This window comes from Pan paniscus, chromosome 15, assembly GCF_029289425.2.
Source record: "Pan paniscus chromosome 15, NHGRI_mPanPan1-v2.0_pri, whole genome shotgun sequence".
Classification (NCBI taxonomy): Eukaryota; Metazoa; Chordata; class Mammalia; order Primates; family Hominidae; genus Pan; species Pan paniscus.
In genome coordinates, this window is record NC_073264.2 from 9,258,183 (window position 1) to 9,270,876 (window position 12,694).

Here is a 12,694-nt window from a genome sequence, read left to right on the forward strand (position 1 = left end):
TTCCCCTGGGGCCTGGTGTGCCCCTGAGACCTGGGGTCCACCTGGGCCTAGTATCCACTTGGGGCCTCATATCCATCTGGAACATCATGTCCACTTGGGGCCTTTTAGTTACCTAGGGACTGGGTGTCCTTCTGGCGCTTGAGTGTCCTCCTGGGGCCTGGGGTTCTCCTGGGGCCTGGGTGTACATCTCTGGCCTGATGTCCACCTTGGGATGGATGTCCATCTGGGAACAGATGTTCACTTGTGGCCTGAGTGTCCATCTTGTGTCTAATATCTACCTGGGATCTGGTGTTTGCCTGAGGCCTTATATCCACCTGGGGCCTGGGCATCCATTTGAGGCCTGATGTCTACCTAAGACCCAGTGTTTAACTGGGGCACAGACTTCTTCCTGGAGCCCGACGTTCATATTTAGCCTGAAGTTCACCTATGCCTGTTGTCTACCTGTGGCCTATGTGTCAACCTAGGGCCTGATGACCACCCTGAGTTCAGTGTTCACCTGGGGCCTGACATCTGCCTGGAGTCTGGGTGTCCACATAGGGCCTGATGTTGGCTTGGGACCAAAGTATTTACCTAGGGCCTGGGTGTCTACTTAGAGCCTGACTTCTACATGGTTCATTGTGTCAACCTGGGGCCTGATGTCCACTTAGGGCCTAGGTAAGCTCCTTATGACTAAAGTCCACACAGGGGCTGAAACCATCTCAGACCTTGTGTTAATCTAGGGCTTAGTGTCCACCTGAGGACTGCCTGGGACATGGAGACCTCCTGGGGTCAAGCTATCCACCTTGGGCCTGATGACCAATTGGGGCTTAAGGATCTACTTAGAGACTGGTGTCAACCTGGAACCTGATGTCCACTTGGAGTCTGGTGTAAACCTTGGGCCTGATGCCCACCTTGGCACAGGTGTACACTTTGGGCCTAGTGTGCACTGAAGCCTGGGTGTCAACCTGGGTCTTGATGCACACCTTTAGTCAAGTGTTTAACTGGGGCCTGATGAAATACTGGAGCCTTATTTACACCTGTGTACTGGGTCTCCACCTGGGGCCTGATGTCCTCCTGCAGCCAGATATCCACCTGGCACCAGATGTCTACGAGGAATCTGGGTGTCCACCTTGAAAATGATGTATTCCAAGAGACTAGGCATGCACGTTGGGCCTGGGGTCCACCTGGGGCCTGATGTCCTCCTGCAGGCAGATATCCACCTGGCACCAGATGTTTACAAGGAATCTGGGTGTCCACTTTGAAAATGATGTATTCCAAGAGACTAGGCATGCACATTGGGCCTGGGGTCCACCTGGATCCTGATGTCTACCTGAGGCTGGTATTGAACTGGGGCCTGTGTGTTCACTTGGAGCCTGATGTCCATTTGGAAACTGGTGTTCACCTAGAACATGGGTATCCACCTGGATCCTGATTTTCAGGTGGGGAGTGGATATAGACCTGGGACCTGATGGCCACCTATGCTATAAGTAACCCAACCACCTGAGGCCTGATGTTCACCTGCAGCCTGATATCCACCTGGTACCTGTGTGTCAATCTAGTGCCTGGTGTCCACCTGAGGACTAGGTAGACACCTGGGGCTTGGTGTTCACCAGGGGCCTGGTGTTCATCTTGCACCCAGTGTCCACCTGGACCCTGTGTATCAACCTGTGCCCTAGGTGGTCACTTGGAGCTTTATGTGCACCTGGGGCCTGAGAGTTTCCTTGGATTTGATGACCACTGGGGCCCAGGTATCCACCTGGGACATCAGGCTCCAAGTGTATATCCAGGCTCCAAGTGTATATCCAGGCTCCATGTGGACACCAGGCCAGGAGAACGCCAGCCCTCATCTGAATATCAGGTCCTAGATGGATGCCCAGGCCCCATGTGTACATCAGGCCCCGGGTATACACTGGACTCCAGGTGGACACCACACTCAATTGGATACACACACTCAAGGTGGACACCAGGCCCCACATGAATTTGTACACTCCAGGTGAACATCAGGTCCCAAGTGGATACCTGGACTCCAGGTGTGTACCAGTCTCTAAATTAATAACAGGCCTCAGATGGTCCTTAGGAGCCATGTGGGCATTAGTCATCAGGAAGTTACCTAGGCCCAAAGTGGACATCAGGCCACCTGTTGACACAAGATCTATTTGGAAGTCAGGCCCCAGGTGGACACCCAGGCCCTAGGTAAATACTTAGGTCCCAGGTTGACAGCAGGCCCTATGTTAACACTCAGAACTCAGGTGGACATCAGGCCTCAGGTGGACATCTGAGTTCATCTGGAACCTCGTGTTACAGGCCCCATGTAAACAACAGGCCTTAGGTGGATACCCAATCTCTAAGTGGACATCAGAGCTCAGATTGACACAAAGACTCCAGTAGACATAATGTACCAATGAGTATCCAGGCCTCTGGTAAATACCCAGGCCCCAGATTGACATCGGGGTCTATGTGGACACACAGGCCCCGGGTAGTAAACAGGCCCAAGGTGGACACTGGACTGGACATCAGGTCCTAGGTTGACAACCATGCTTCAAGTTGACACCAGGCCCCAAGTGAACATCTGGTCCCAGCTGCACACTAGTCTCCTGGTGAATACCTGGGCTCAAGGTTGACATCAGGCCCCATGTGAACACTAGACCCCAGCTAAACACTTATGCCCTAGGTGGACATCAGGCCTCAGGTGGTTACCCAGTCCCAAGGTGAACATAGGACCCTGATGGGCACCAGTTATCAAGTGGATTCCCAGGCCCCAGGTGAATATCAAGTCCTAGGTGGATACCAGGCCCCAAGTGGATACCAGGATCCTGGTAGACATCAGGTCCCAAGAGGACACTAGAACCCAGGAGTACATTAGACTCAGCACTCCGATGAACATTAGGCTTCAGGTGGACATCGTGCCTCAGGTGAACTCCAGGCCCCAGATGAACATCAGGCCCCAGGTGGATGCCCAGGATCTGGGTGCACATCTGGCCACAGTTGGACATTCAACCCCAGGTTACCATCAGGCCATGGGTGAATACACGGTTTCCAGGTAGACTTCAGATCAAAGGTGAACATCAGTCCCCCAGTGGACATCAGGCCCAAGATGGGCACTGAACTAGAGGTTTACATCAAGCCACATGTTGACACCTAGTCCCAGGTGGACATCAGGCCCCAAGTGGATACTTAGGCTTCCAGTGAATTTCAGAACCCAGGTTGACATTCAGGCCCCCAGTGGTCATCTGGCCTCATGTGAACACTCAGACCCCAGGTGCAAATGATGTCTCAACTGGATACCAAACCCCTAGTTTGATACCCAAGGCCCAGGTGGACACCAGGTCGAAGGCTGACACTCAAGCCCTAAGTGAATACCAAACTCTAGGTGAATAATTCAACCCAGGTTGTCATTAGGACCCAGCTGGATACCAGTCCCCAGGTTAACACAAGGCCACCAGTGGGCACCTAGGCACCAGCTGGACATCAGGCCCTATGTAAACACCCAGGTTTCAGGTGAACACCATGCCCCAGGTGGACATCAGGCCCTAGGTGGACACGGGGCCACAGGTGGACATCTAGCCGCTGGGCAACATCCAGCCCCATGTGGACATAACCATTTCCATGGATAAACCATTCCCAGGTGGATATCAGGCCTCCAGAGGATGGCAGTCACCAGGTAGACATCAGGCCTCAGATAGACACCAAGTTCCCAGATGTACAGCAGGCCCCAACCAAACGCCAGACTCATGTGGACATCAGGGCACACGTAGACACCAAGCCTTAGGTAGATACCTAACTTCAGGTAGACATCAGACCCAAGGTGGACACCAAGTCCCCAGGTGGACAATCAGGCCCCAGGCCCACATCAGGCCTTAAGTGGACACCCAGGCCCCAGGTTGATATCCAGCTCCCAGGTGATCACCAAGCCCCAGGTAGACACCAGGCCGTAGGTGAGCAACAGGATGCAGTAGGTCATCAGGCCACAGCTGGATACCAGTCCCTGGTGAACACAAGGCCCCAGTGGGACACAGATCTAAGGAAGACATCAGGCTCCAGGTGGACATACAGGCCTGAGGTGGAATTCACCCTGAGGGGGATATTCGGCCCCAGGTACGCATCAGGCCTCAGGTGAATAACCAGTCCCCAGCTGGACATTAGCCCACAGGTCAACCACAGTACCCAGGTTGATGCCTGGTCCCCACGTGGCTACCCAATCTGCAGGGTAACATTAGGCCTCTGTAGGTTCCAAGGCCCCAAGTGGATTCCTAGGCCCCTGGTGAATATCAGGTGCAGGTGTCCAAGCAGGCCCTGGGTGGACATAACTGTGTACAGGTAAGGAAGTTGACCTGTGGGGAAGGTGAGCAGTCAGCAGCCCACTGGGGTCCTGAGTAGGTCTTCTGGAAGGAGGAGGCCAAGGGGATGGAACCTTAAAGAAGCGACCTCACTTCCTTGACAACAGACCCTAACGGAACTTAGAATTCTGGTAACCAGGCCAGGCACAGTGGCTCACACCTGTATTCCCAGCACTTTGGGAGGCTGAGGCAGGAGGATCATGAAATCAGGAGATCGAGACCAGCCTGACCAACACGGTAAAACCACATGTCTACTAAAAATACAAAAAACAAACAAGGTCAGGAGATCGAGACCATACTGGCTAACACAGTGAAACCCCATCTCTACTAAAAATACAAAAATTAGCCGGGCATAGTGGCAGGTGCCTGTAGTCCCAGCTACTCGGTAGGCTGTGGTAGAAGAATGGCATGAACCCAGGACGCGGAGCTTGAAGTGAGCCAAGATCGCGCCACTGCACTCCATCCAGCCTGGGAGACAGAGCGAGACTCTGTCTCAAAAAACAAAAACAAAAACAAAAAAACAACTAGCCAGGTGTGGTGGTGCATGTCTTGTGCCTGTAATCCCAGCTACTCAGGAGACTGAGGCAGGAGAATTGATTGAACCCGGTAGGCGGATATTGCAGTGAGCTGAGATCATGAAACTGCACTCCAGCCTGGCCAACAGAATGGGACTATGTCTCAAAAAAAAAAAAAAAAAAAAAAAAAAAAAAAGAATCCTGATAACCAGGCACCCACATCCTAGAGTTAGCCCCATAGCCAGCTCACTTGGTGGGAGATGCTCAAGAGAGCAAGATGTTCTTGTGCTGCATCCCCACATCTCAAGGCTCCTGCTTCAGGAATGGCAGGAGTGAGAATTTTCTTTTCTGACAATGCCCTTGTAGGCTCATCCCTCACCCCAGATGCCTCTGGCCATTTAGCAGAAGGTGCCCCCAGGTACCACAGGACAGGAGTCACCAGGTAGACATCACGCCCCAGATGGAGCTACCAGGCCAGGCCTCACCAGTGATCCCACCAGGGCCACATCTGTACATTGTCCTTGTCCAGCTGGAGCCTCTGGAGCTCATTGAGACACAGGCACATGCTGAGGTCACCTGCAGTCTGGAAGTCTTTCCAGGGACAATGTTTTCAGGCTGAAATTCCTTTAACTTCAGTGAGGTTGTTTTCATGTTTGGAAATTCCAGTGGAAAGTGAGTGATATTGGTGACCTCTCTCCTTTTTCAGTTCCTGCTTCAGGTGCAGAAATACAGCTATTTCCAGTGCCAGCTGTTGAGCCAGTGCCAGCACCAGGGTCAAAGCCCCCTCCAGGGACAGTGCTGGAGCTAGAGGAGGCTCCAGAGCCCTCCTGCCATTGCCCTGGGACTGCCCAGGACCAGCCCAGTGAGAAGCTGCCTGACTTCATGGCACCTCCTGTACAGCCACCGGCCTCAGCCCTGGAGCTGAAAGTGTGGCTGGAGCTAGAGGTGGCAGAGAGGGGGTGACCAGCACAGCTCCAGCCAGCAGCTCCCACACTGCTCCCAGTCCTGGGCACAGTGGAAGCTATGGAGGCAGAGACCAGGGTGTGCAACCTGGGCTCCTCTGCCTCACTGGAGAGGGACTTCTCTCATTCAGCAGAGCAGCAGCCCTGCTGATGAAGAGCCTGCTACTACTGCTGCTGGGGGTGTTTGCCTGCCTACAGGAGGTGCTGGAGAGCAAGAAAAGGAGCCTGTGAGCAGGGGTTCCAGCAGGTCCTCCTGCTCCCAGAGGCAACCTCCTCCTCCAGGCATGGAGGTTTGCCCTCAGCTAGGCATTTGGGCCATTTGCCTCTAATGTTCTGCCCAGGATGGCCTCTTCTTGACAGGCAGACAGGGGTTGAGGGGGCCAGGGGGCATCTCCAAAGGAAGATTTAAACTCAGCAGCTGCACCCCAGAATCTCCATGCCTGCACCTGCCCAAGGATTTATTCATAGCCTAACTAAGAATCTCAAATTTCTACCATAACACTGAAATAAAGTTTGACTTTTTGAAACTTCCATGACTTCTTTCACTCCCTAATATTGTAGATGATGTTTTTAAGGTGACATTGAAAACCTCTGATAGTTGTGTGTTTTGTTATGGCTCTTTGTGTGATTAAATTACGATCTGATCAAGTGATATTGAAAACCCTTCAGGTATGGCTTTTAGAAGACTTTGACCTATTTTTGCTTGTGTTGACTCTCCCTCCAGCTTTGTGGAAAGAGGGATCATGTAGCTTCATTTCTCAAGCAGATCAGTCACCTTTTGCCATCAAAGTTTTAGCATCCATTTCCAAAATTTGGTGTACAAGTTGATATTTTGGTGTTTTTAGCTAATCTGGGGTCGAAACAGAATGCCATAGATGAGGAAGCTTATAAACCAATTTGTTTCTTTCAGTTTTGGAGATGGCAAAATTCAAGGTCAAGTGGTTAGCAGATTCCATGTCTGGTGTGGGCTTGCTTTGTGGTTCATAGACAGCCATGTTTCTACCATGTCCTCATATGACAGAAGGGATGAGGGAGCTCTCTATGGTGCCTTCAATAGGGGCTACTAATCCCACTCCTGTGGCCCCTGCCTTCATGAGCTAATCATTCCCCAAGGCCCTACCTCCAAATATCATCACATAGGGAATTAGATTTCAGCACTTGAATTTGAGGGGGACAATAACATTTGGTCTATAGAATCAGGTTACCCAGAGCCTTATGCATTCAGAGGAAATCCAAAATCTTCTATAAGTATTCGCTGGTCCCCTCTGGGCTTAGGGAAACCTTTAATTGCAGCTCTTGATTCAGCTTGGTCCAAGCTTAAATTCTGCATTTGCCTGCATAACTTGTTCATGGGACAGAGGAAAGTTTAGAGGCAACTGACCATTTGGAGTTTTAAGACAATTGATGGAAGAGGGCTTGGCATCTGGATGAGAAGTGGAGAGAGAATAGAACAAAGGCACAGACGGAGAGAGCACAATGAGAAAGGGGAAGAGGGACATCTGGACATAAGGGCCAACTGGAGGGCAGGGAAGGTAATTTTCCTTGCATTTTAAACTCAGACCACATATCACATCAGAATCACCTGAGGGAGACATTTTCAATGCATATTCCTGGGTTTCTTCTCTTGGAAATTTTTATTTCTTAAATCTTGAGTTGTGCTGATTTATCCATATTTATCATAAGAATTTTGGATAATTCTTACTTTGGGAGGCCCAGGCAGTGGATCACTTGAGGTCAGGAATTCAAAACCAGCCTGGCCAACATGGTGAAACTTCATCTCTACTAAAAATACACAAATTAGCCAGGCATGGTGGTACACGCCTGTAGTCCCAGCTACATGGGAGGCTGAGGCAGGAGAATCACTTGAATCAGGGAGGCAGAGATGACAGTGAGCTGAGATCACGCCACTGCACTCCAGCCTGGGCAACAGTAAGACTCCATCTCAAAAAAAAAAAGACTTGTGGATAATTCTGATGCAATTAGAAAACAAAGCAGAGCTTGACAACCACTGGGTTGGAAAGTATATCAGGAAGACATTTGATTATGTAAAATAACTGCAAAACAAACAGAAGGGGAATTATTTTAAAATGCTTGAATATAATTATATAAATTAATTCTTCCTATGTATGTAGTTTGACCACATATTTGATGTCTGCTATACTAAGATTGGAAAGGTGTAGAAGTTTTTTTCAAAAATCAGGTAGAAGCACAGAAAAAAGGGGTTGGAGAGAAAAGAAAACTAGCTATTGTCTGGTAACAAGAGAAGAGAAGGGAAACGAAGTAGCATGTTTTTGTTCATTGTTTGATGGCATCTAAATTATGATCCCAAATATTTTTTTCTAAGAAATCCAATAATACAAGTATTCAGAGTGGAGTACCAACCTGGTTTACTGGGAAAGAGAAGTGTGCTCTGTTTTGCTGCATAATGTTGAGGGAGAAGGAAAGGAAAATTAGTTGAGTAAACAAGTAAGAGACTGGTCCTCAGGGAAGCTGTCTGCCTGAAAAATCACAACTACTGCACCTACGGATAAGTCCTGAACAGATAAGCATGCAAGGTCCAGCACACATGCCTTCTGTTATTTGTGTAATTGGCAAGCTCCCAGGTAAAATTTTCCTCCCTTTTTCAGGCATATACATGGCGGCCTCTGTGGGAACTTGCACAGGGAGGAGGGTGGCTTACCTAAAACAAACCCACAGTTATACAAACAAGAGAAGCCCACTTTGTGCTTGACTAAACACATACCCACAGCTGGATATATAAAGGGAATTGTGCAGACAGTTTTATATAGAGCTGAGAGGAGTTTCTTATAAAAGCTTTTTGATTCAACTGTAAAAACGGCAATCCACTTGGATGCCCTTGTCTGCTGCAGAGAGCTTCCTCCTTTTGCTTATTAAACTTTCACTCCAACCTCACCCATGTGTCCCTGTTCCTTAATCATCTTGGTGGTGAGATGAAGAACCCCACGTGATACCTCACAAGAGAGACTGCTACATTGTGGTGCATTGGTGAGACTGCAACTTTAAGAAGTGTGACTTTTATTGCTGCTGAATTATTTTATCTCCTACCCAATTGAAAATAAAGGATATAAAGTGCTTAGGCTGAACACAAAGTCCTCTGCTCTAGGTAACATCTTCAGCAGCCACATTAGCAGAGGGATTGGTGGTAATGGTGGAGTAGATGTCTCTTTGCTTCTGACAGGGTGTCTGCTTATGTGTTAAACAAAATAGTATGCTATATATTTCATTAAGAAATCTGCTAAAAAATGAAGTAAAACAGGTTCATGTTCTTAAGAGGCACAGTATTTGCTATGGCAGCAAGACCAAAAGGCTTAAGTAACAAAAATGTGCATAGTAGTTACAAACATTTTCATCTAAACAAAACAATGTGAGCATCTGCATATGACAATAACTCATGCAAAAAATATTTTTAACTGAGATTGCAATCATTTTATACATAACAAATGTTATCACTGTATTCTCAGGTAATATATTGTTTGTATATAGATGTTATAAATAATAACTTATTTAAGTTATTCATCATTTATACAACAAACAATTCTTTGGAATCTACAAAATGCTGGTTTTGTTCTAGGCACTGAATGTACAAATTTATTTAAAATATGTGTTCTTAGAGTGTTGTAGATTAAAAAATACAAAATAGGCCGATCACAGTGGTCACACCTGTAATCCCAGCACTTTGGGAGGCCGAGGCAGGTGGATCACCTGAGGTCAGGAGTTTGAGACCAGCCTGACCAACACGGTGAAACCCAATCTCTACTAAAAATACAAAATTAGCCGAGGGTGGTGGCACATGCCTGTATCCCAGCTACTTGGGAGGCAGAGGCAGGACAATCGCTTGAACCCGGGAGGTGGAGGTGGCAGTGAGCCGAGATTGCACCATTGCACTGCAGCCTGGGCAACAAGAGCAAAACTCTGCCTAATATATATACATATATTATGTATATAAATATACATATATTATATATACATATATACATATAATATGTATATATATTACATATATACATTTGTGTATTTATATAACATATATACATTTGTGTATATATATAACATATATACATATTTGTATCTATATAACATACACATATGTGCATATTTACATATATACATAATATATACATATATGTATATGTATAATATACATATATATCTAATATATATACATATATGTATATGTGCATATATATATTAAATATATATACACATATATATTAGAAGTTGTACTGCTGAAAACAAGAGCTACTAATAAAAAAATTTGAAGAAACCTAGTGTTATTATTTTTAACAGAAATGGATATTTTAATACAGGTCTCTTGTTTTTTCTTGTGAAATAAATGACAAGATGGAATTTATGGGAGTTTTGTATCTGAATATTTAAGTATAGCAGGTATGGTCAGTTTTTCAAAGGCATTTTACCATCTTACTTGTCCATCGGCAACTCTTAAGATATTATGTGGGAAAACGGCCTGTCCAACAACCTCTAGTATCAGTCTTTGTAAAATTTGTCAATTAAAAGGGTTTTTTGTTTTTGTTTTTGAGGCAGTCTCACCCCGTCACCCAGGCTGTAGTGCTGTGGCGTGATCTTAGCTCACTGCAGTCTTTGCCTTCCAGGTTCAAGTGATTCTCCTGCTTTGGCCTCTCAAGTAGCTGGGACTATAGGTGTCCCCCACCACACCCAGCTAATTTTTGTATGTTTAGTAAAGACAGGGTTTCACCATATTGGCCAGGGTCTTCTCAATCGTGACCTCAGATGGTCGACCTGTCTCAGCCTCCCAAAGCCCTGGGATTACAATCATGAGCCGCCGCACTTGGCTGGGTTTTCTTTCTCTCTCTGTCTGTCTGTCTGTCTGTCTCTCTCTCTCTCTCTCTCACTATATATATATATATAGAGAGAGAGAGAGTATATATATATATATATAAAGTATATATATACTTTAAATTCTGGGATAAATGTGCAGAACATGCAGGTTTGTTACACAGGTATACATGTGTCACGGTTTGCTGCAAAATGGGTGTAGGTTTTGCAAGTCATTATTATATTATTAAAAGATAACAGAATACCGAGCTAAAAAAATGTGAGGAGGCATTAATGGGCACATGTTTACTGAGCACATCCTGACTCCAGAATTAAAAATCCAATTTATGTCTCTGCAGTCCAATAAAATTTTTCCTTAAGAATCCAGAGATCAGACTTTCATTTCAGCAGCCACTCCAATATGATTTCTCACCTACTCAATCCAAAGAAGCTGCTCGTATCAAAACATAAGTGCTATCCGTATTGTTAAACTATAAATTGAACCATAACTCCTCGGCCTTCGTCTTAATTTATATATCAGCAGAATTTCACACAGTTGATCTCCACCTTCTCTTTGTAAAACTTTTTTATAGAATTCCAGAATACTTAACCGACTTTCCCCCCACCACGTTTTTGATAATTACCCCTAGTCCTTTATTGCAGGTTTCATCTTTTCTATTTTTTAAATGTTAGAGGACCATTAGGCTCAGGACTTTGACTTCTTATCTTTACTTTCTTACTAATGTTTGTGTCATTAATTTCCTGATATTTTATATTACACCTAAACACTGGACACTACACCCAACACTCCCTGACTTATCCACGTGGATGTCAGTTAGGAATCTCAAAATTAATATGTGTATATTGAGCCACTGAAACTCCCCAAATTTGCTCTTCCCCATTCTGTTTAATGGCAACTCCCATTTTATAGTTTCTCAGCTCAATATTCTTGGTGTCCCCTTTTAATTCTGTCTCTGTAGCTCTGTCACTCTCTTTCTGTATCTGTCTGATTCTCTCCCTCTCTCTCCTCTCTCTCTTGCTCACTTTCACTCTTGCTCTCTCTCCCTGCTTCACACACACACAAACACACACAGACACACACACACACACACAGACACACGCACACACAGACCCACACACACACATTTTCAGATCTGACGTGTATGGAATTCCTGTCAGCTTTACCTTTAAAGTGTAGTAATTCCAAATGTTGTTTCAAATTCACCTCCCCACCCCCACCACTTGGTAACTATAGCGCTTCCCTCACAAGGCCAAGTGCAGAGATTTCTTGGGGAAATAATGAGAACTATTATACATTCTTATTTCAAGGACACCTAAATTTACAGGATTGCCATATTTGATACTAATTTAAGCTTCTGTCATTGCCCTTTTTTCAATCCATTCTCCACACAGCTACCACAGTGTGCAAGTAGAAGTCTCAGCCATATCACCACACTCCTGCTTTAATGTCCCTACTCCATTGCTTCTTTTCTCCTTCAGAAGAGTTTAAGCTTAATGCAGCTGGGCAACTTTACATATTTTTCCACGAGCTGGAGATCACTTGGTGTAAGGTAAATGATCAGTAAATGTTTTCAAATAACAGAATCCACGAATAATAGTTTTGTTTCTTTGAGAGTACATTGACTTTTAAAAATCAAGAAAATAGATTGGTCAAGAGAATTCTGCTTGTTTTGATTTTGTTATCACTCGATTAGATTAACTGTGTCAGTATAAATGTCAGTGTGGAAAGCTATAAGCATTTCCTAAACTTTAAAATGAAAGGCATGGAATTTAAATATCTGCTCCTTTTATTTGAGCAACCAGAAAACACAACTTTTTAAATATATTTTATGTATGTATGAAATCTAAATTTATTTTTCTCTCTTTATCCCTGAATACTTTTAAAAGTTATTCATGTCCTCATTATTTTTTAATCCACTTCAGTATCATTTTAAAATATATTTTCGACTTCATTAAGAATATCTTTGTGTTCCACTGAATAGCTTGGCAAATAATAAAACATTAGCAGTATAATTTCCTCATAAACATTATTTAATTTGCTGGGTTAAACATAGATTTCCTACTC

At 45.4% G+C, this 12,694-nt stretch overlaps 1 pseudogene; it reads left to right on the forward strand.

Annotated features, from left to right (window-relative positions):
- The first annotated feature begins 791 nt into the window (after positions 1-791).
- On the forward strand, positions 792-6,183 carry LOC134729029 (uncharacterized protein C2orf27A-like; annotated as a pseudogene).
- Positions 6,184-12,694: the final 6,511 nt, after the last annotated feature.